General features: G+C 39.3%; 1 protein-coding gene across 1 annotated transcript in view; it reads left to right on the top strand.

The window, feature by feature from the left end:
* Positions 1-23,039, top strand: part of AKAIN1 (A-kinase anchor inhibitor 1) — a 235,161-nt gene that overhangs the window by 71,573 nt on the left and 140,549 nt on the right. The gene's annotated exons all lie outside the window — the stretch shown is intronic.

Raw genomic sequence — 23,039 nt, 5'->3', positions numbered from 1 at the left:
TACTGTTTGGCTCATTTCATACATGTATCTTACATTCATTTGGCACCATGAGGCACCCCAAGTTTTCCAAACCCCTGTATATCATGATCCTGAGAGTGCTTCTTCCCTGGGCCTTTACTGCAAGTCTGTGGAATGGTGGTTCCTGAGGTTTGAGCAGGAAAGGACGTGTGCTAAGAAGTGGCCTTTGGATCTCAGGAAGTAGAGATGAGTGAATCTGGAATGCTGTGTCTTTCATGATCTTTCTGTGTCACAACATCTACAGCAAGGACCAGAGAGATTGAGAAATTCTTGGAGGAAGAAAAGAAAGTCGAGCAACCCCTGCACTCAGTAGGTTGGTGCCATATTGGCAGAATCCTAAGTAAGCTCAGCCGTAAAAATAAATCCATCTGTTAAAGTCTTGCTGATCTCTTTCAGTATAAAGTAATTGGCCTTGAAAGGGGCTTATCCAGCTTCATGTGGCATAGGATTAAGGTGGGCTACCACTTGGCTGTTATCATAAACCAGCACACAGCTTTTGGTTTTAGGAATTCATAGGAATATTTATGTAATGTCTTTTATCTTCTCGATTTACTACATGGTGAAGCATACATGGGCCTCCCAGCTCTGTGTGCTCAGCTTCTCATCTTTTACTTTGCCTGGCTCTGGAGTAGACCGAAGAGAGAAATCCTTTTATGTTACTTTGCTTTTCTGTAATAATCTATCCAGTGTGAACAGTATTGTAAGTAGATACAAAACTGATGGCCTTCTGGGCTTCATCTCCCCACCACCCCCAACTCTCTTTTTTAGCTGCGTCATCGTCCCTTATGGTGGGATTTCAGGTTACAAAAAAAAAAAAAAAAAGAATGAACCATTTAAAAAGAACCATGTTATTTATGCCAGTCCAGAATGAATAACAATTTTCAAGGTTTTAAGGGCTTATAAAAAAATGTAGAAAAGGGAATTTTCAACTTATTCACTGTAATGGCTATTCCAATAAGATACAATAGAGAATAAAATCTCTGAGAAATATGGTAACTTAAATTTAGCCCCTATAGTACCCAAACAGGTGAAAAAGACTAAACACATGAGCAAAGTCTTTTTAGTTCATGTAAGGTGAATATGGAAACCACAATAACAACATAGATTCTCTTGAATGTGAGAAAGTTTTCTGAAATATATTACTACGCATTAACTCATTTTTCTCATTGTCACAACCTCACAATATGTTGCATCTGGGAAGATCTTATTCTCCTTTTGCAGATAAAGTCACAATGAGTCTCAGAGAGGGTAAGTATATCCTAAGTAATGAACAGCAAGTATTATCTGGCACAGGAACACTTGAATCACTGATCGTAAACTTTGAGAGCATGTGTATCAGCTAAGGGAGCTTAAGAAATATAACTTCTGGGGATATTTATGTTAAGATGGAAGAATAAAACTGCCTTCTAGTAAGAAATGTCACAAAAATAGTAAAGGTTCAGAAAAATCATCATCAATAGAAATAGTTCAATGCCATTAATGTCAAAAAGTGGTAGCTAAGGAAGGAAAAGGAAACCACAGAGGGAACAAAATAGAAGGTCACGACAGAGCATGACAAGTTCTCTTATCTTTCCTTCTCAGAACCACATGCGAAGTCCGTGGAATCCTGATCCAGGTGTGGAGCAAGATGAATGCAGTGGGTGATGTTATTGTTTGTCTGTCGACTATAGTGTAGTGGAAATGGCTCAAAGGAAGAAATAGGCAAAATTGGAGAAGGTGCTCCTCCCACATAGAAGTGACAACCTTATCTTACAGAAATGAAGAAAGAAAAAGATAAATGCATATTAAAAAATCCCCTCATGGTGTTCTAGAAAATGGATACAAAATATTCAATACCAGTACTTCTTTTTCTTTCCCTTTATTTATTTATTTATTTATTTATTTATTTATTTATTTATTTATTTATTTTGATGTACTGTTCCATGATTCATTGTCCCAGTGCTCCATTCAATACGAGCCCTCTTTAATATACCCATCACCAGGCTAACCCATCCCCCCCCCCCCCTCCCCTCTAGAACCCTCAGTTTGTTTCTCGGAGTCCATAGTCTCTCATGGTTTGTATATCCCCTTCCGATTCCCCCCCCTTCATTTTTCCCTTCCTACTATCTTCTTCTTCTTTTTTAACATATAATGTATCGTTTGTTTCAGGGATACAGGTCTGTGATTCATCAGTCTTATACAATTCACAATGCTCACCATAGCACAAACCCTCCCCAATACCAGTACTTCTAGAATAAGAGAAAAATCCTAGAAATTTCTAGGCTGAGAGCAAGCCATTTACCAAGGTAAAAACTTTAGGCTGGCATCAGACTACTTCATAACAACATTCAATACTCTATCATAAGGGAGAAAAGGCTACAAAGTAGCTCTGAAAAGGAAAGTATGAAGTAAGCTTGTTATTCCCAGCTAACATGTCACTGGAGAATAAAGGCAAGGAAAAAAAAAAAAGGAAAGAAAGAAAGAAAGAAGGAAAGAAGGAAAAAAAATCTTAAGAGTTATTGGTTCTCAAGGGCCCTCCTTGAAAAAACTGCTTAGCCATGAACTTCAGCCAACTAAAAGATAAATCAAAATAGTCTAGGGGCGCCTGGGTGGCGCAGTTAAGTGTCTGATTCTTGATTTCGGCTTACGTCCTGATCTCAGGGTCATGGGTTCGAGCCCCTCTTCAGGCTTCCCACTCAGTGTGGAGTCTGCTTAAGATTTTCTCCCTCTCCCTCTGCCTCTCCCCCTGCTATCTAAAATAAATAAATAAATCTTTATGGGGCACCTGGGTGGCTCAGTCCTTAAGCATCTGCCTTCGCTCAGGTCATGATCCCAGGGTCCTGGGATTGAGCCCCGCATCGGGCTCACTGCTCCGCAGGAAGCCTGCTTCTCCCTCTCCCCCTGCTTGTGTTCCCTTTCGCTGTCTCTTTCTCTGTCAAATAAATAAATAAAATCTTAAAAAAAAAAGGATCTAGCAATGGAAGAGCTACAATAAAAGGACTGGTGAGGAGCACTGCTTTCACTTAAATATCAAGTAAACATTACATAATTGTGAAAATTAGGCCAAAGAATGTAAATTGTTATATCTTGACAGTATATAAATATAACCAACAAAAATCATGAGGTGAGACAAAGGAAATGACATCATGCTAATGACTTCGTCTGTCAGAGAAAAGAGAATTGGTAGGATCTTAAGTTGAATGATTTAATTAAAAAACCCAATGATATGGGTGGGGGGATGGGTTAGCCTGGTGATGGATATTAAAGAGGGCATGTACTGCATGGAGCACTGGGTGTTATACGGAAACAATGAATCATGGAACACTACATCAAAAACTAATGATGTAATGTATGGTGATTAACATAACATAATAAAAAAACCCAATGATCTAAAATTCTTGATAATTAATTCATAATTCCTTTTCTTAATCTGAGAGGAATGTATTAGAAAAATAATACATTATGCTAAAGAAAGATTTATTTAAAGTTAACAGTACCTTTAGTTTCATTTAGGTCCTTTTTCTTTCATTTAATAAAAAAAGTATTAAGAGTATTACGTATTTATGTACATATAGTTTATCTCATATCTATCATTCTATCTATCTGTCATCTATCATCTATCTATCTAAATTCCCTAATACCATACATGACCACTTTTGGCTTATTCTTCCACTGAAGCTGAACAGGAAAACTCTGGCAGCTCATGAAGACCCAGGGTGATCTTCCTGTTGAGAAAAATAATTCCTTTAATCATTAGACTTGGGCCACAGATGGCCCACAGTCTAAGTAATAAGTGAAGAAAAGGATAGCTTTAATCCTATAGTGCTTTTCAATTTTTAAAGCAGGTTGTTTATTGTACAGTTTATTGTTATTCCTACCTGACTTCTACTTAACCAATTAAGCACTGCTTTTCTTACATGGCTCACAGTTGTGTGTAAGAATTGATGTTCTTGCATGCTCCACTAATTGAGATTATGTGTCTAGCTGACGCTGCTGGTGGCCACCACTACGCTCTCAGCATTTGCCATTCCTCTAGGCACAGATGGCTTCTTACAGCAAATAGCTGTCACTTTTTACCTGAGGGCTTTTTCTGGCTATAGCTGTGTGCTCAGCCCACACCAGGGGCAGCTGGAAGCGCCAGGGGGCCATGGCCCCAGGAGCAGCCCTCTAACGATGATAGATGGGAGCTGGTGCATATGTATCCCGGCCCTTCGCCCCTCAGGTGGGCCAAGTCCGAGGCACAGCGCCTCCTAGTGGTTGCCAGCCTGCTGAGTCCCAGGTGTGCACGGCCCTTGCGTTCTCTCTCTCTCTCCGCCATCTTCCTTCCCACTGGTGCTTCCTGAGGTGAGCTCCGAGGTAAACTACGTTCACCCACATCTTTGTTTCAGGGTCTACTTCTCAGGAAACCAAACTTAAGACAGTGGCATTATGGTTGTTTCTTCTAAAAGAAAACTGAGGTTACTAATGACTTCTGCTTTGTTGCAGGAAAATTGGACCAGCCTTTCTGCAGAGACGATCTGCTCCTGCCAGATACTGAGCAGTGAGCTGGCATCTTTCAAAACAAATCTCCAAAGTAATAGACCGTGAGTTGGTTAAGCTATCAGATGTCTTGTGTATTTTAATTTTATTACGGATATCTTGGTTGTCTTGAGATTGATTTATCTCAGTTCTGTTTTCTAAGTTGGCTAATTTATAACCATTGGAGCAAGATAAATATCAAACAGGCACCAGAGGCTGCTCTGCTAAGGGAAAGTGATTGAGAGACCATTGCCAGGCCATAAACCTGATGAATCTAAAGAACTGAAACTTAACAAACAGGAAACAATTTTTAAGTCCAATAATTTTGGCAGTGCCTCATCTGATGAAATTGGGTCTTTTTTTTTGGCAATGGGGAGAAAATCATCCCTTTAAATTTATTTATTGTTTTGCTTATGCTTTACAATTAAAGGTTGCTCTTTAAATCTGGAGAAATAAATTCATGTAGATCTATAATTTGCTCCTAGTTTTTAAAAAGCTCAGGTCATGGAAAAAGCCAATGTTGTTGGGGTCAAGAGACGATTAACTGGTTAGCCAGGTGAGCTGGGCTCCAGCTCTAGGAGCAATGGCTAAAAATACCTGGTGTCAGTCCTTCACAACACTGATCACAGTATGCAATTATATACTTATTTTTTTAGGTTATCTGTTTAATTTCTGTTACCACAGCTAAATCGTTGGCTTTATGAAAGCGGGTCATATATCTGTCTTGTTTAACTATCTTAATCCAGTCTCAGCAAAGAGTAAGCACCCATTAATTACCTGTTGAACAAATGAATACATTAGCTGTAAGACATTTACAAGCTTAAGTTTTCCTCATGTGTAAAATAGAAGTTGGCCATGGTGATCACTAAGCTTCTTCCTAGTTCTAACAATAAATGATTTTATGTGGGTTTTTTTTTTTGGTACATTTCATTGAGGATTCATGTAAGTGTACAGCTTGATGAATTTTTATATGGGTATATAGCCAAAGAAGTGCCACCAGATTGATATAGAAAGTTACCAGCACCCCTAGAAGTTTCCTTATGCCCCTGCCAGTTGATATCTCCCAAAAGCTAACCAGTCATCTGACCTATATAAGCATGGAATCGTTTTGCTCATTTTTGAACTACAGATAAATGGTATCATGCAGTATACATTACTCCTTGGTCTACTTCCCTCAACATTTTGTCTGTGAGATTCACTCAGGTTCGTGTCAAGAGTGGTGATTTGTTCTTTTTATTTGCTAATACTGTGTGTAAGTATACCACTACTTATTTATCAATTCTACTAGGGTTTCCCCTCAATTTTGGCTATTACCAAAAAAAATTTTTTTTTTGAGAGAAGGAAAGAGAGCATGTGAGCCAGGTGGGGAGAGGGGCAGAGGGAGAAGGAGAACCTTAGGTAGGCTCCGTGCCCAGCCTGGAGCCCATCTCGGGACTTAATCTGAAGGTCCTGAGATAATGACAGGAGCAGAAGTCATGAGTTGGACACTTAACCGACTGAGCCACCCGGCACCCTGTAAGTCACTAAATATTCTTGTACAAATCTTTGGGGGCAGGTAGATACCTTGTTCTTTGGGTAAATATCCAGGAATAGGATTGCTAGGTCACGCTATGCATCTGTTTACTAGATACTAGAAGCTTCCAGTGCAGTAGGACTAAGTTATCCTCCTACTAGTAATATATAAGAGTTCTAAGAGATTATGGCAAATGTCACTCTGCCTTTCAAAGACTTTGGTTCCCCAGGCTCCCACTTGCAATTCCAGAATTCAGCAAGAGTCTTTTGAAGGGTGGGAAACTGGCTTCATATTGGATACTTCAATTTTCCACTCAACCCATCTGGCTGCCAAAATCCTGGCTGATTTCATTTTCCTTCAGTTTCTCAACTAGAACCCGCCAACCACCTCCTCCCAACAAGAGGACAGTTGGTGAGAGCTCACCCTGGAAAGATTTCCCCTAATCTGGAATTCCAGTTCATCTAGTTCCCATGGCATCCATGCCACTCTGCCTTAACTAAGGTATGCTTTTTGTCATTCATTCACTCTTTTCTAGATGCTGCTAGGGGTAGCATTGCGCTCTACCCTTCCCAGAAGCAGAGACCCTCTGATCTGTGAATTATTGATCCAGACGTGTTGGGATCAGTAATATCGTACCAGTTACAGATCACATTTGTAATACTGGGATCAAATAGAAGAAAGAACACCCAGTTTTCACCCTCATTTGTTTTAGAATCCCACCCCTAGAAGCAACCTGGAGTAACGTGTTCTACTGATGTCCTTGCTGATACACAGTGGTTTACAGTTAGGGAATTTTGATAGGCTTGTAGTCACTTAAAATCATGCTTGAGGTGGGTAAGAAAGAAATCCAGCGCTATTAGATAACAACTCTTTTCATCTCTTGTCTTTTTGTCCAACTTTCTGTAAACTTGCCTGTATCCTCTACAATCATCTCTTCCCTACCTCCACCAAGCTTCTGCCTTCTCACCGTCCCTTAATTTTGAATCCAGCTATGAAAGGAGAAGAGGTGAGAGAGGGAAGGAAAAAAGGGAAAGAGGGCACAATAAGTCAGAAAAGGAGTGTGCTTTATGCTCCGGGTAGAAGTGTGTGTGTGTGTGTGTGTGTCTGTGTCTGTGTCTGTGTGTCTGTGTGTGTGTGTCTGTGTGTGTGTCTGTGTGTGTGTGTCTGTGTGTGTGTGTCTGTGTGTGTGTGTGTGTCTGTGTGTGTCTGTCTCTGTGTGTCTGTGTGTGTGTCTGTGTCTGTGTGTGTGTGTCTGTGTGTGTGTGTCTGTCTGTGTGTGTGTGTGTGTCTGTCTGTGTGTGTCTGTGTCTCTGTGTGTGTGTGTGTGTGTGTGTGTGTGTGTTAGGGTAGGCTTGTGTCCTGACACCAAACCTCTACGTTTAGGATGAAAGTAAGCAAAATTTTCTGGTCTTAGTTCTAAATGAAAAGTAGGCCTATTTCATAAGAACAGTTCATATAAGTAATAAATAATTTGCATAGAAAGTAGGTATTTGGACTTTTCACTCTTTCTCGGAGACTGGAGCTCTGTGGCGTCAGGACAATATACACGGTCCTCTTCAGACATATGACCTCTTGATTTCCTGGAAACTTGACAGCCAAACTTCGAAAGAGAATTCTTCCATTCAAATTGAATGATGAACTCAGAGTCTCACTACTGTTTTAGAAAAACAGCACAAAACAAAAACCCCACTCAACAAAATTATTCTTTATCATTTTGTAAAATATTTTCCTTTTGGGGTGGCTTAATATCCTAATTTGTCTTAAATAACTTATGTTTATTTTTATTAAATTAAAAATTTATTGAAAATTAGAACTCAGGTTGAAATAATTACTCAACTATCATAAATCACTCTGGTGCTGTTATGTGTGCAAAACTAATTAGGTTTGTGACCTTAAGCAAATGACTTTATCTTCCTGGTGCTTGTTTTTATTATTTCAGAGAAAGAGGATCAGTATCCTAATTCCACTTATTATTAGTCATGTTGGTATGTGATCAGTTTCTTAATGCTGGTGTCATTAAATTCAGTCCTGAGGATCCCAAGACCTAAATGAATAGAAAGTTCTTTAATACTGGATAGACACCAGGGCCATGACCACTATGTGGTTTCTTAACCTGGTGGAAAAGCAGGATAATTCTTTTTACTTAGACTAGTAAAGGGCCTAAGTAACTTGCTGTACACCTGCTGTGTGTGTGTGTGTGTGTGTGTGTGTTCTTAAGTTTTTCTTTATTCTTTCATGGCTTCCAAGGATAGGGGTAATCCTTGGTAAGGTCTTTTCATACCATGTGTGTGAGAGGGTGAGAACCATCGAAAGGTTGGTGTATGCAGAAAAGAGTTCCAAGAAAATATAATGTTTTCTCCAATCCATTTCTGTTTTTACTACCCATCAAAGCTACACCCAGTCTTTTATAAGCTATATCCCATGGTTAATGATTTAGGTATTTGAGGATTCCCTTGTGTCCTTGTCACACAAGAGAATTCTTGAGGTGGAGTGAAAGGAAGTTCCTCGGCTCCCTCTAGAGGGGAAAGTGTGCTATTAACCTAACTTCTGAGGATTAGTTCAAGAAAAGGTTTCATTAGGAAAGTTGAAAGTATCACACAAATTCATTCAGTTGAAAACTTGTGATACCCGGTCTTGTGTGAGAACTCTAATTTGCAAGTTGCTTTTAAGGTGTAGGAAAGAGAAGGGAGGTAAAATATATTTGTGCAAATGGATGTAATATATAATAAAAACATTTATTCAGATGGATACAAAATGGTGAAGGAGTTCAGGAACAGTTCTATGAAGGAAAGGTTATTTCAGTGCAAATCTTTCTGGACTAGAGAAATGGGAAAAAAAGGGAGGGAAAAGGCATTGTTTTAAATAAAATTTCTAAATTATCTTTAATCTTTTAAATTTCAAAAATACAATTTTTTCTATATCAAAAATACTTTGTAAATTGTAGCCTTCTTCTACCTCTTTAGGTCCTCTCATGCCACTTTTACCTAACACTTCATGCTCTCGTTGTTTTAATTACTTGCATTTTCTCTCTGATTTCATACCTTAGTGTCTGTGATCATAAGTAGTCCCCTCTGTCTAGAACGCTTTTATCTTAGAATCTTTTATTCACTTTTCAGAATCAATTCAAGTATATTATCTTCCCCAAAGTATTTTTTACACCTGTACACTTTCAGCCAATAAGACTGGTCGAAACACAGTCTCTTGTGTGTCCAATGGTCCCAAGGGTGCCTCTCTCTTAGTATCTACCACATACTCTTGGAATTGTCTACTGAGGTATCCATCTCTGTTGGTAGATTATAAATGCTTCTGGGGGCCAGGGCCATGTTGTAATCATTCTTATACTCACATGATATTGTACAGGGTCTTGAATATGGTTTGTACTCGGTAGATGTGGAATTGAGCTCTACAATGACTTTCCAACATATATTCTAAACTGTGCTACATTGCAGGGTTGGGGCACAAATGAAGGGGGACGCTACTCTGGCTGGACTGTCTTTATTTTGTGTGTGTGATGAAATGGGTGAGGGAATTTTATTATCTCTAATTGTAATGATCTTGGGCAGCTCCTAAGAGGTGTATGAGGATTAAGATTTGCATTATTTTGTGTCAGGAATGACTTATTCCAAAGGAGTATTCAATAGCAGCCATTCCTCAAGTAGTGAATCAGAGAATTCTGGGGAAAAATGCCAATATTTATGTCTGTTATAAAGGAATAATCACTTTTATGTATTATTACCACGGAGAGTCACCTGACTCCCAATTCTTCAGCAGCCACATAGAGAGATTTCAGAGGATCCTCAGATCTTATAAGGAGTCTACTTCCTTGTATTATCTCCATAATGTCAGCTCTCCTTATATTCCTTTACCTATCCCCAGCTCTTCTGCTGCTGGTAAAAGTCACCCCCTCGATGTGCTGAAAGCATTACCAAACCAAAGAGAAGAACACGATTGCTGAACAGAAGGTAAAAATTGCTCGGGAGGGAGAATTTCAATTGGGATTTATAACAAGACCCCCTCAAGATAGAGGTCAATCAAGGCTGAATTGAAACAAGTTTTTTGAATCCTTCAGATAAACTGTATCTGCATACTCAAGACCTAAAGAGTACTTACGATTTCTGTGAGGTATTTTCCTAAGCTTGTGGATGTCCATTGAATTTTTTTTCTCTCTGTAAATGAGAATTTAAGATAGTGGTTTCAGTAACATGCTTCCTAAATCTAAGTGCATGGTAGAAATTCTGCAACCAGGAAATCAGTTTGAAGAGATAAATGGAAGTTTTGGAAAATAGAGGTATGAATACTATTTGAAAAGTATCAATAAACTTAATTTTTCTGGAGCACCTGGGTGACTCAGTCAGTCAAGCGTCTGACTCTTGATTTCAGCTCAGGTCATGATCTCAGGGTTGTGAGAGCAAGCCCCATGTGGGCCTCTGTGCTCAGCATTGAGTTGGCTTGGGATTTTCTCTCTCCCTCTGCCTCTGCCCCTCCTCCCTGCACACGCACGCTCTCTCTCCTGAATAAATAAATCTTAAAAACTTAATTTTTCTGATTTATTACTATTATATAAAAATACTTTGGCCTACCTAGATATATTCCATGCTCCTACCATAGAGTACTACTCTTGTTTCATGGGGCATTACTATTCCTTAGTCTTCAACTTTCTGGTCTCTTCATCTGTTTAACACTCTTATAAATTAAAATAATTATACTAAAATAGCTACAAAATCCATGAGGGCAATGGCCATGTCTCCCTTGCCTTGGCACAATATACGTGTTTTGGATGGATAAATGAATTAAGTCATCAGTAGACACCATAAGTAATGAATTTGCATCTCTTATGAACCAAAACCCATGGTTAGTTTCTTACACACACTAACCAATTTAATCTCCGTCTGTCTATAAAGTGTGTACCACAATATGCCCATTTTACAGTTTGGGAAGTTGAGATGTAGAAAAACTGAGTAATTGAATCAAAGCTGCCCTCTAATAAGTAGCAAGATCAGAATCTACAGAAAATCATCCTGCTGTTTGCAGGTTCGAGACCACAGGCTACTGTGGAGCCAATGTGGCGGCGCGGGAAGCAGCATGGGAGTGGCCAGAAGGCAAAGCTCTTGTTCCCTCAAGTGTGCATACGACCTTTCCAGCCTGGGCGCCCTCACTTGTAAATATAGAGGGTAACAACTGATTATTGTGAGGATTAGATTAAGATCAAGGTGATAATGAACTGTCTGGCTGAGAAGTAAAGGTATTTCTGAAAGGCTAGGTAAATAGAGAAGTGGGAATTGCGAGTGTAGGCAGGAGAGAGTGGAGAGGTTGCCTTCTCTGGGAGTTTACTAAACTGAGGAACCCGAGGGCTTGGGAAGCCTGAGATGTCTCTGGAAACATGGGTCAGTCAAGGGCACTGGCGGTAGGATGTGGAATCAAAAGAAGAGGAATCCTTTTTTTTTTTCCTAAATAGAGAGATTGGTATTTGCAGAATCTATATACCTATATAGATCATAGATATTAGCCTTAGAAGGTCTTCATCAATACTATAAAGTATTTTTAAAATAAGACTTAAAGTGCATATTAGTTTAAGTGTGATTAGACAATGTTTTTGGTTATGGAATGATACTGTTTGCTAAAGCTTATTCCTTTTGTGCTGTATCTGGAACATATCTCAGGGTTTCTTTCAAATATGGGAGAGAGTTAAAAGGGTTTTCTCATCTAATTAAGGATGCAGGATTACCTAACTGAATTATAAAGGGGCTGATGTCTCTCCATTCCTCATCCCCCGTTGTCCTGCTTCTTTTTATAAGTGAATTAACATGCAATTTAAATTGAATGAATGATAGCCTATCAGGAGATAAGCTTATTTTCCTATTAGTTTTTGTTCCGGGAGCTATTAAAGTTTAACTGAATCTAAAATTGCCTTAAAATTTAGTTTGAGGTTGGATTTTGAATCACTTAATGTGTAAGTTCCAGAGTTGAAAAATATGTAATTCAGTTTTCATTGTTTTTGTGTATGTGTGTAAAAATTTGACACAACATTACTAAACCATGGGGTTTAACTGTCGCAGCAGTGACTATATTGACTTTAATAGTTTATAATTAACCATAAACTGTTAGAACTGGGGGGGGACTTTAAGCACAGCATTTCTGAGTTCTGCAGAAGCCTAGTCTTACTAGATGCCGTGGAAAAAAATTGTTCTCTCTGCAATAAAATTGGGAAACACTGCACACAGTTGCTCTCTCTTGGAAACTGACAATGCAGTGCACTTACTAAGGACTGAGAATTCTGTAACAATGAATCTTACTGATCTCTGCTTAACTGAAGGCTTCTGCAGTGTTTCACCATGGAACATTTCTTGATAAATAGTGACTTATGGGAAAACTCATGGGGATATTTAGTCCCAGGTCAAGTGATTTTTGCCTATGGCCACATAAACTCATGGATCTTAATTCCCAATCCATTACAGCTAGCTAATGTCCTTGCCAAAAAAAAAAAAACAAAACAGAAAATGTCGTTGTTATGGTTTATTTTTAGAGAACATACAGTTACTAATTGGTGATTTTTTTTTTAATGTTCACAAACCATCTCTTTAATAACCTGTTGTAAAGGGTTGCTGGTTATTGAGTTTATCAATCTGGAATTAATACTTTCTGAAACTTGAAATATTTGCCAATTTTCAATCCTCTGATATCTTTTTCTTTGCTTTGGTTTCCCAAAGATGATTGATAATGGTTATGTAAACACCTACTCCAGTCTCATGATCTGATTCATCTGGTTTGGATATTTAGAATCTTTGGAAGCAACAAATTACCCTGATACAAGTACTTAAACGTCTTGATTGCTTCTCCACTTTAACCATTGTTTTGCCTTTTCTAATTCTTCTCCTTCTTAAAGAAATGGAAGATAAGTTTTATTTCTGTTTATTACTGCTTGTATACAACAACATTAATGATGTTTTATTTAATCTAATATGTAATACTTGTATGATAGCTTTGGGAGCGTTAGATACAAAACAAATAGTTCAATATTTTTTGCTTATGATATGCCCATAATTAGAATTTAACCCTATAGTATTTGTAGATTTTACCCTGAAAAATTAACTCATACATTTGGATTAATTCCTAATTCATTGAATACATTAGTGTCCCCACTCCCCAATAAAAAGGAAAATTAACACAATGCTGATATCACCTGGGTTAAAAACAGGCATATCCCTTATATAAATTGTAGTGGGTTCATGCCTAGGGTACTTGTGAAATTCTTAAGATAAAGCTTCTCTATAGACCTGAGAGAGTCCCCAGTCTTGCAATATAAAATAAGAATTTGGAGGGGCCAGTCTCAAATGACGTTTATTAGTGAGAAGACATGAGGAATGTGATGCACGTCAAGCAGCTTGGAGTAGGTACATGTTTAACAGGCCCAGAATGTTCCCCTGAGCAGTGTCACTGTTAACTACACTAATCATTGATGATGGTCAACCCTGGAGAAAATTTAAGAGCTTGGTGTCCTAGATGGATGTATTCTCTGTGAAATGTTGAGACAGGGAGGGGCCGCAGCCTGGTGAGCCCAAGAAAGGAGCTGGTGAAATAGGGGGGAGGGTAAAGGATGAAGTTACAGACCCAGGTTTCAACCAGGAATTAATTGTTTGAGACCTGCTTCGTGTGAAGTGTGATACAGGGCAAACCACTGATTCCAGGCAGCATAGCCACACAGGGATAAATAACCTTTCCGAAGCTTCTGCTATGCTGTGTATTTCCAAAGTATAATTTCATGTCGTCCTCAGCACAGCCATATGATAGATTACCATTATCGTTGCTGCACAAATTTGAGAGCTAAGGTTCAGGGACATTCAAGGATTTGTTGAAAATCCTGGGAAATGGCAGGGCCGGAATCTAGATCTGAGTCTGTTGCCTCCAGAATCCAGAAAATTGGCCAGGTCCTGGCTATACTGTCTTCTGATAAAAGTGTCCCAAGCAAGACGTTGACCCTGACCACTCAGGATATCTAAACAGAATGAGCACAGCTGGAGGGATATTTGACAAAACATTCATTTAGCTACCATGAACTCTAAGTAAGGGTGCTAAGCACCAGGGCTATGATGAATTAAGCAGAGTATTTTCTTTTGGGAAGTCTCTGTCTGATACCTGAGACAAGTACCTCCAATGCATTTGGACGGCACAGAGAGGATGGGAAAGCCTTTGATTTTGCATGTCTTCTGATGCGGTATGCTCTTCTCAGACCCCACGGCCCTCCCCACTTCCTGCACTGACTGCATTCAGCCATTGTCAATATGCTCCTGACCCCTAAGACAGTTGAGTTGGCAATCTTCGGTACAGAGGCAGGAGGGGTGGTGTTGAAATAGATCCAGCTGTAGTGACATAAGGTAAATATCATCAGGAAATAATGTGACATAGTTTGTCAATGTTATGCTTATCAGTATTTTCTTCCCAATTTTATGTATAATTTCCCCCCTAATTTTAGCAGAAATCAATCACCCTTTTATTTATCTAATTTATGACATTTTAGTATCTCCCACTTACTTATGTATTTGCCCTTGGTAAAAAAAAAAATTTTAATTGTATTTTTATTGCAAAAGCAATATTCATTTATAAAAAAGAGAAAAAGTCACCTTAATCCTATTGCTCAAAGGCAAACACTGTTACTGTTAACTTCTGGGTGTTATGTACAAGTATATGCATTTTAAAATTTTTTACAAAGTGAGGGCATTTTCTGTATGTTATGTAGCTCGTTTTATCTTCCCCCACTTACAATATCCTAGATGTTTTCCCCATATCATTAAATATTTTAACTTTATTTTTTTAAAAAGATTTTTATTTATGTGAGAGAGAGAGAGAGAGAGAACGTGAGCAGGGGGACGGGGAGGGGTAGAGGGAGAAGACGGAGAAGTAGATTACCCACCGATCGGGGAGCCTGATGGGGGGGCTCGGTCCCAGGACTCCAGGATCATGACCTGAGCCAAAGGCAGACGCTTAACTGACAGAGCCACCCAGGCGCCCCTGAACATTTTAACTTTTGAGTTACATAGTATTTTGTTGAAAGGATATGTCATAATTTACTTATTCCATTTTCTGTTGGTGGATATTTTTTGACCTTTATAGTAATGATTCTCTTCTACTTTTAACCTGAATCTGCAAATAAATATCCAATGTGCCTTGTATCGTTGTTAAGAAAGAGTTAAGTTTTTCCATGATTCCTGCCATTGTCCATGCTAGTGACTTCCTGTTAATATTTCTGACATGACAGGAGCCAAAAACGGTCCATTTTAACTAATCCTTGACAGAAGGATGTGAAGCAAAGAAACATTCAGGCAGCTCTCGAGAACAGCCTCACTTCTCTTGCTGGGCACTAGGTGTCACTTTAGTTGTTGAAAAGGAATTTTAGGCCTTTAGAAATGGAAGTTCTTCAGAGTAGACCTGTAGGTTTAATTTCTGCCTAATCTTTACAGTGTTGATTACTCACATTCTTTCCACTTCTTTCGAGTTTTCTCCTCTCTGACTACCCTGTAGCATCACTATTAGGCTGGCATAATCCGATAAGTCAATTTCTGCCTTATTTTGTCTACTTTTCTTTTTAACTCTCTGAAATATTAGTTTTCCTCTCCCTCCCACCTTGTTAGTCTGACCTAAAAGGCAAAACAAACAAAAAACCTAAAATAAGCAAAAACCATCAACCAAAAATCCTGGATCGAAAGAGCTATAGGATCTTAAATTTGAGCAGTCTCAAATCAGTTGCAAAATCCAGCATAAGTATTCTTTTAGTCCTCTATGAAATAATGAATATGAACTTTCAAAACCCATATTTAAGAATTATCCATGTGTTGAGGATGTGTGGGGGCAGGCTTGAATCCACCTCAGTTGTTCTGTTTTCATCTTGTTAAGTACTACACTCCTGGGGATGTGTTTGTATATACGGAGAAGGTGCATGCCATTAAACTCCTTTTGATTCCTACGAGTGGTTAATTTCTTGGGTTATCAGATGAGTCAAAGGATAGTGTTGAGTTTCCTTTACAAGAGGGGAGATCACTGGGAGTTGGTTTTTGTATTAGTGAGCTTAAATTTGACATTGATGGTCATACCAGTTCTCCAGCCAGCCTGCTTACCTCTCTCGTTGGGACAACTAGTTTGATTCCGGTTATTCAGGGAAATGAGTATCCCTGTGAATAAAGTTTTATTTTTTTCAAATTCAGCTTATTTCTCAAGGATAAAGTCCTATGAATGAAATTACCAGGTCAAAAGGTATGCATATTTAAAAAAATCTTAATGCATATTGCATAATTGATTTTAAAACAGATTAATTGATTCATAATGTAGGAGGGCCATAGATTTGTTCTTCTATGATAGATTCTTAAATTAGTTGTGGTTCAGTTACTTAGGACATGACCATTTCAGAGGTGTTTGAAGGTTTTTCTCTCTTAGTGAAGATTTATGGGACCATCTCTTTTCTTTCAGAGAAAATTAGATTTCTCTCTCTCTCTCTCTTTTTTTTTGCAACTTACTGTATTCCATTCAGTATGATTGTTTGCAATAAATTATAAAGTCTTTCCTAAACCCACTTGCTAGGTTTCTTTTTTTTATCTTGGAATTTGTGCCACGTGGACCTGCTGACTTTGTATACATCATAGTTTCCAAACGGCCTTGTAGACTTTCTTCTTTCTTGTTTTTTCTGACCTTGTTTCCTAGGAGTTAAAAAGTGACTTAAAATATTAGTAAGAGGACAAATCTTTAAATTAATTTAGTCTGTTTTCATTCCTTATTTGCTTTGTAGGAGTTGAGACACAGACATTATTCTTGGCTTTCTGATAATCTTTCTGGATAAAGCTGTGGGGTTGGCATCTACAATATCTGAAAAATCGTATCTCTTTAAAGGACTAAGGGTCTGGGGTGAGCCAAACAATTCCTTGGACTCTATGAATCATATACCTGGGCTCTCTGCCTTGCAGGCAAAGTTAGGGGACTGTCCCCTGATAGGGGAAAATCTGGTTTATTCCTTTGATGCTTTTGAGTCCCTTATAAAAGATAGACTCACAGGATGCTATAGTAAGGAAAAGATGCAGTAGATTAGTTGGAATACTTTAAAAGTGGGTACGATTCTAGCCAGAATTTTTGACTTGCCTAGATAATTACCTTAGAAAATATGCTATCCAGCAATGTCCACAATAGCCAAACTGTGGAAAGAGCCAAGATGCCCATCGACAGATGAATGGATAAAGAAGATGTGGTATATATACACAATGGAATATTATGCAGCCATCAAAAGGAATGAGATCTTGCCATTTGCAACGACGTGGATGGAACTGGAGGGTGTTATGCTGAGTGAAATAAGTCAATCAGAGAAAGACATGTATCACATGACCGCACTGATACGAGGAATTCTTAATCTCAGGAAACAAACTGAGTGTTACTGGAGTGGTTGGGGGTGGGAGGGATGGAGTGGCTGGGTGATAGACATTGGGGAGGGTATGTGCTACGGTGAGCGCTGTGAATTGTGCAAGACTGTTGAATCACAGATCTGTACTTCTGAAACAAATAACGCAACATATTTTAAGAAAAAAGAAAAAGAAGAAGATAACAGGAGAGGAAGAAAAGGGGAGTATGTCAGAGGGGGAGACGAACCATGAGAGATGATGGACTCTGAAAAACAAACTGAGGGTTCTAGAGGGGAGGGGGTAGGGGGATGGGTTATCCTGGTGATGGGTATTGAGGAGGGCACGTTCTGCATGGAGCACTGGGTGTTATGAACAAATAATGAATCATGGAACACTGCACCAAAAACTAATGATGTAATATATGGTGATTAACATAACAATAAAAAAATTAAAAAAAAGAAAATATGCTATCAATAAAGCAATATATATTTGTAATAAAAATGTGAGAATTGAAACAAGTACATAAAAGATGCATTAGTCCGGAATCCCTTGTTATCAGATGACAGAAACCCAATCAAACTAATATGAGCACAGCAGAAATGTATTGCTCACATAAATAGGAAGTCAAGAGGTTGATGTTTCAGAAAAATCTGGATCTTATAGTGGTGCTGAACCTAATGATGATATTCTCTTGCTGATATTCTCTCTAGAGAGAATATTTCTTGCGAGAATTTCTCTCTTTTTCTCTCTCTCCTTAGTTTGCTTCTATTTTCCTATGTCCACACTGTATGTCCGAGGGCTGTCTTAATCAGGTGGCAAAACATCATCAACAAGACAAGGTCCCACTGACAGCTCAAGATGAGCAGTGGATTTACCAGCTCATAGTGATCCCAGAGAGAAGACAGGGACTCTTTCCTGATGGCGGCAGGGAAGGTGCTGATGGGCCAGGTTCAGAGCCTATGCCCATCCCTGTACTAACACTGTGGCCAGTGGTTTACTAGCGTCTTTTGGCTAGGCCTGGGTCACAAGCCTCCCTCGGCACTCAATGATAAGGTCAAGTTACCTAAAGCACATAGCAGGGTTAGCCATAATAGAGGGGTTGTATTCCATGGAAAAGGTGGCAAAGGGGATGTGTTCTTGGTGGAAAGAGTAATAGCGACTCCAGGTATCTATAGAAGAAAATGGTGAGAAAAGGAGCTTGCAGAAGGATCATGGGCACCTGAACACAAGAACACATGGTTTCCCGTGATGTGCCTGGACTGTGGACGGGAAGCCGGTGGTCACAGACTATCTCTGACTGCAGGTCCCAAACACCGGCAAATGGGATGAGGTGTCACCAATAAACATGTGTCCCGCTCTCTAGCCCCCCACCACTAATCTTCCATGTCTCTGGCAGACCAAGGGCTAACTCTGGGGAAGAAAATCTAAAGTTCTGCCTTGAACTTATGTGTCACATTCTGACATTTTAAACCACAGTAGTTATTCTTTGGGCATTTTGGACATAAGGAAATGAAGAAAAATATTCAGCAAATTATAGCTATTTGTGTGTAGAACTTTTTGCCATGATTAAGCAAAAATGCCATATGTTTCTTCAGGGCAGGGGCCTCTTTGTCTTGTTCATCCTGTTTATCTAACATTTGACAGAATGAGCAGCATATTTTGGGTGCAGTTTGAACAACTGGATGGACTTAAGTGACTCTTGCTGGATACCTACCACTGGAGGATCTCAAATCCTTGTTGTCAGCTGTTCCTCAAAGATTTATGACCCACAGATATTCATGCTGTTTTCAGCAAGGGCACAACTTCCTACAGCATGAAGTCCTGAGCATTCCCTCTGGAACTCCTACCCGGAGAACAGCAGGGGAAGCAATACTCCAGAAACAGAATGGAAGCAGCAGGTGACATTCAGGAGGTGAATGTCACCTGCTCTCCCCCTTCCCAGCCATTGGAATCCCACCTATTTTCGTGGGTAAACTGGGTGGTATTTTTGCTCTGGGCTTGTCACGGATCAGCCACTGATGTGCTTTTCTATTTTGGTGGTGTTCATGGACAGAGGGGGTCTAAAAGGTGAGGGAGGTATGTGGTGGGGGCACAGGGAAGGTGAAGGAGGGGAAGACTGAAGAGAGGAAGAGAGGAGAGATGAAAGAAATAGAGGGATCTTGCACATGATAGAGTTTGATATTAACTTATGTGTATATGTCAGTAGCAGTGTGGTCAAATGCCATTTTCAACCATTTCTATAATTTTTATCTGAGTTTCAATGACCCAATTTAGGTGGGGATAGGAGAAGACTTGAAATAATAGTGACTCCAAAATACATTTTTTATTGAAGTTCTTATTGCTTTGATAGGTAAAGTGGTTTGCAAAACATTGTCCTTCTCCAGCCCAGACTTAAAAGCATAAGGGTGTTCTGGTTTGTGAAATTTGTGCTCAGTTAGTCACAGAAGACAGAATGAGTCATCACTTAGAAACAAGACTTTTCTTTTCGGGCCCTACATGGTTGTTTGTGTTTAAAGCACTGGCTGATATATGTAACTGATGAATTACTGAACTCTACATCTGAAACAAGAGATGTTCTATATGTTGGGTAATTCTGAGAAACAAACATGGTTTTAGAGGGGAGGGGGAGGGGGATTGGTTAGCTTGGTGATGGGTATTAAGGAGGGCACGTACTGCATGGAGCACTGGGTGTTATATGAAAACAATGGATCGTGGATCACCACATCAAAAACTAATGATGTATTGTATGGTGACTAACATAACATAATAAAATTAAAAAAAAAAGAATTTAAATTAAAAAAAGAAAAAATTCTTTAAAAAACCTTAGGAAGGTTTTGAAATTGTTTAAATTTTAAAGCAAGAAACCATTTCTCCATAGCTGGACTTCTGGGTGCAATAAAAAAGAACTTTTATTTGGGCATTCCTGTATTAGGACCCTGCAAGACAGAAAACCTCATTATAGGCTAATCTGTGTGCTACTAGCTCATGTGTAGCTGCTATGGATATTGATGTTTTGAATAATGAATAAGCACATGGGAATTATATACAAAACATGGTGCTTCAGCTTACAGTCTACCCACAGTGGCTATTTACCTCCAAATGCTTCAATTGATTTCGGTTTAGTAACAAAACTAGATGAAAACTATGTTATATGGTCTTACACACCACAGGCAAGCTCATGCAGGACTTCTCACCTCCTGCAAAGTCACTTCAGGGATTTCTGAGTGTCTCCAGATGGTGTCCAAGTCGTTACGGACAGGGTAGGTCAACTACCCTACCACAAGGAGATCTTTGGCTACCCACTGTTTGTACCTGGCATCACTGCTTCTGCTGGCCGCGGTAGCTGCCATGTATTTCGGTGGTTCTTTTGTAGTATCCAGCTTAATCCTGAATCTAGCTTGGTAAGGATTAAAATGTAGCATCTGCACCTTGGGTTTCCTCATTTCTGTCGTTTTGGGCTACAAGCACATTCCCAAGTTTCACGCCCAAACTGTACTCTTGCAGCTCAACCAATTGATGAGTGAACTGCTCTCTTCTGCTCTGCAAGGAAAACTTCCTCCTGATGCTCCTAACTCTTCCTTGTCCAAGTCAATTCTTTGACAGACCTTTTAAAGTAAGCTCTATGCCCAACATGGGGCTTGAACTCGTGACCCCAAGACCAAGAGTTGCATGCTTGGGGCGCCTGGGTGGCTCAGTCAGTTAAGCGTCTGCCTTCGGCCCAGGTCATGATCCCGGGGTCCTGGGATTGAGCCCCGCATGGGGCTCCCTGCTCCACGGGAAGCCTGCTTCTCCCTCCCCTACTCCCCCTGCTTGTGTTCCCTCTCGCTGTCTCTCTCTCTCTCTGTCAAATAAATAAACAAAATCTTAAAAAAAAAAAAAAGAGTTGCATGCTCTATTGACTGAGGCAGGCAGGTGCCCCTTAGACTTTTTTCCCCTTAACCTCTTAGTTTTATGAAATTATGTTATTTAAAAACCCTTCTAGTTACTTCCTTTTTATTGAATTAATCCCCGTATCAGCCAAGGTTCTCCAGAGAAATAGAACCAATGGGGGAAGGAGGGACACAGCAACTATGGGGGAGAGGGAGCAAGAGGGTGATTGAGAGGGTGATTGATTTGTTTTTAAGGAATTGGCTCACAGGATTATGTGGACTGGCAAGTCTGGTGTCTGTAGGGCAGGCTGGCTGGCAGGCAGGAATCTCAAGGAGGATTTTTATATCAAAGTCTTGAGGGAGAATTTCTCAAGGAAACTATTTAGTCTTTGCTACTGAGGCCTTCAACTGATTAGATGGTGCCCATCCACACTGAGGACAATCTGCGTAAAGTCAACTGATAGCAACGGTTATTCACACGTACAAAATGCCTTCCTGGCAACATCTAGACTGATGTTTGACCAAACAACTGCCCACCGTAGCCTAGCCAAGCTGACACACAAAGTTAACCATCAACCCCTTCTAATATCCTTTTCCTAAGCAGGCTGCCTACTAGATGTCCCTCTCAAGCACATGTTTATTTACTTCATTTAGATTTCGTTCTTATTATTCTGTCAATCAAAATCCAGACTCTCATGAAATGAGCAATCTCAAATACACATGTCCATCAACTTCTTTCAAAGAACTGTGCCTTCCATGGAAGGGAATACTTGAAGAAGTACCATTATTATTACTATTATTGTTGTTGTTGTTGTTGTTGTTATTGAAATATGATTGACACAATGTTATACTAATTTCAGGTGTATAATATATTGATTTAACAATTGTATACATTACTCAGTGCTCACTCAAAGTAACGGTAGTCACCGTCTTTCACCATACAACATTATTACAATATTATTCACTATATTCCCTGTGTTGTACTTTTAATCTCCATCACTTATTTATTTTATAACTGGAAGTTTGTACCTCTTCATATCCTTTACCTATTTTCCCCCTCCCCACTCCCATTTCTCCTCTGGCAACCACTCGTTTGTTCTCTGTATTTGAGTCTCGTTTGTTCATTTGTTTTGTTTTTCAGATTCCACATGTAAGTGAAATCATATGGTATTTGTCTTTCTCTGTTGGACTTATTTCACTTAGTATAATACCCCCTAGTTCCATCCATGCTGTTGCAAATGGTAAGATTTCATTCTTTTTTATAGCTGAATAATATTCTGTTGCATATATATACCACATCTTCTTTATCCATTCATCTGTCAGTGGGCACTTGGATTGCTTCCATATCTTCGCTACTATAAATAATGCTTCAATATATGTAGGGGTGCATATATTTTTTCAAATTAGTTCTTTTTATTTTTTTGCGGGGGTGGGGGTTAAATACTCAGTGAACTGTGTACTTTCCATAGTAGCTTCACCAATTTACATTCCCACCAACAGTGCACAAGCGTTCCTTTTTCTTTTGTGGCCCTTTCCCCCCCCTCTTAACTCTGTGGTTCTCTTAATGAACCGAAATTGTTTAATGGTCAAATCTATCACATTTTTTCATTTCTGGTGAGTGATTTTTTTTTTTTTCTGGTCTTGAACTCTCTCTCCTGAGCTCATGACGACATTCTCTTGGTAAAGGGGAACATGAGTGAGAAGCCAGAGTTTGTTTTTTTTTAATGTATTTGTTATTATGGCGTTAGAAAAAAAGAAGGCACAGCA

This window comes from Callorhinus ursinus, unplaced genomic scaffold (assembly GCF_003265705.2).
Source record: "Callorhinus ursinus isolate GAN/ISIS: 27379988/994484 unplaced genomic scaffold, GSC_fseal_2.0 scaffold11, whole genome shotgun sequence".
Lineage (NCBI taxonomy): Eukaryota > Metazoa > Chordata > Mammalia > Carnivora > Otariidae > Callorhinus > Callorhinus ursinus.
Note: the sequence above shows the minus strand (reverse complement) of the source record. Positions and strands in the feature narration are given on the sequence as shown.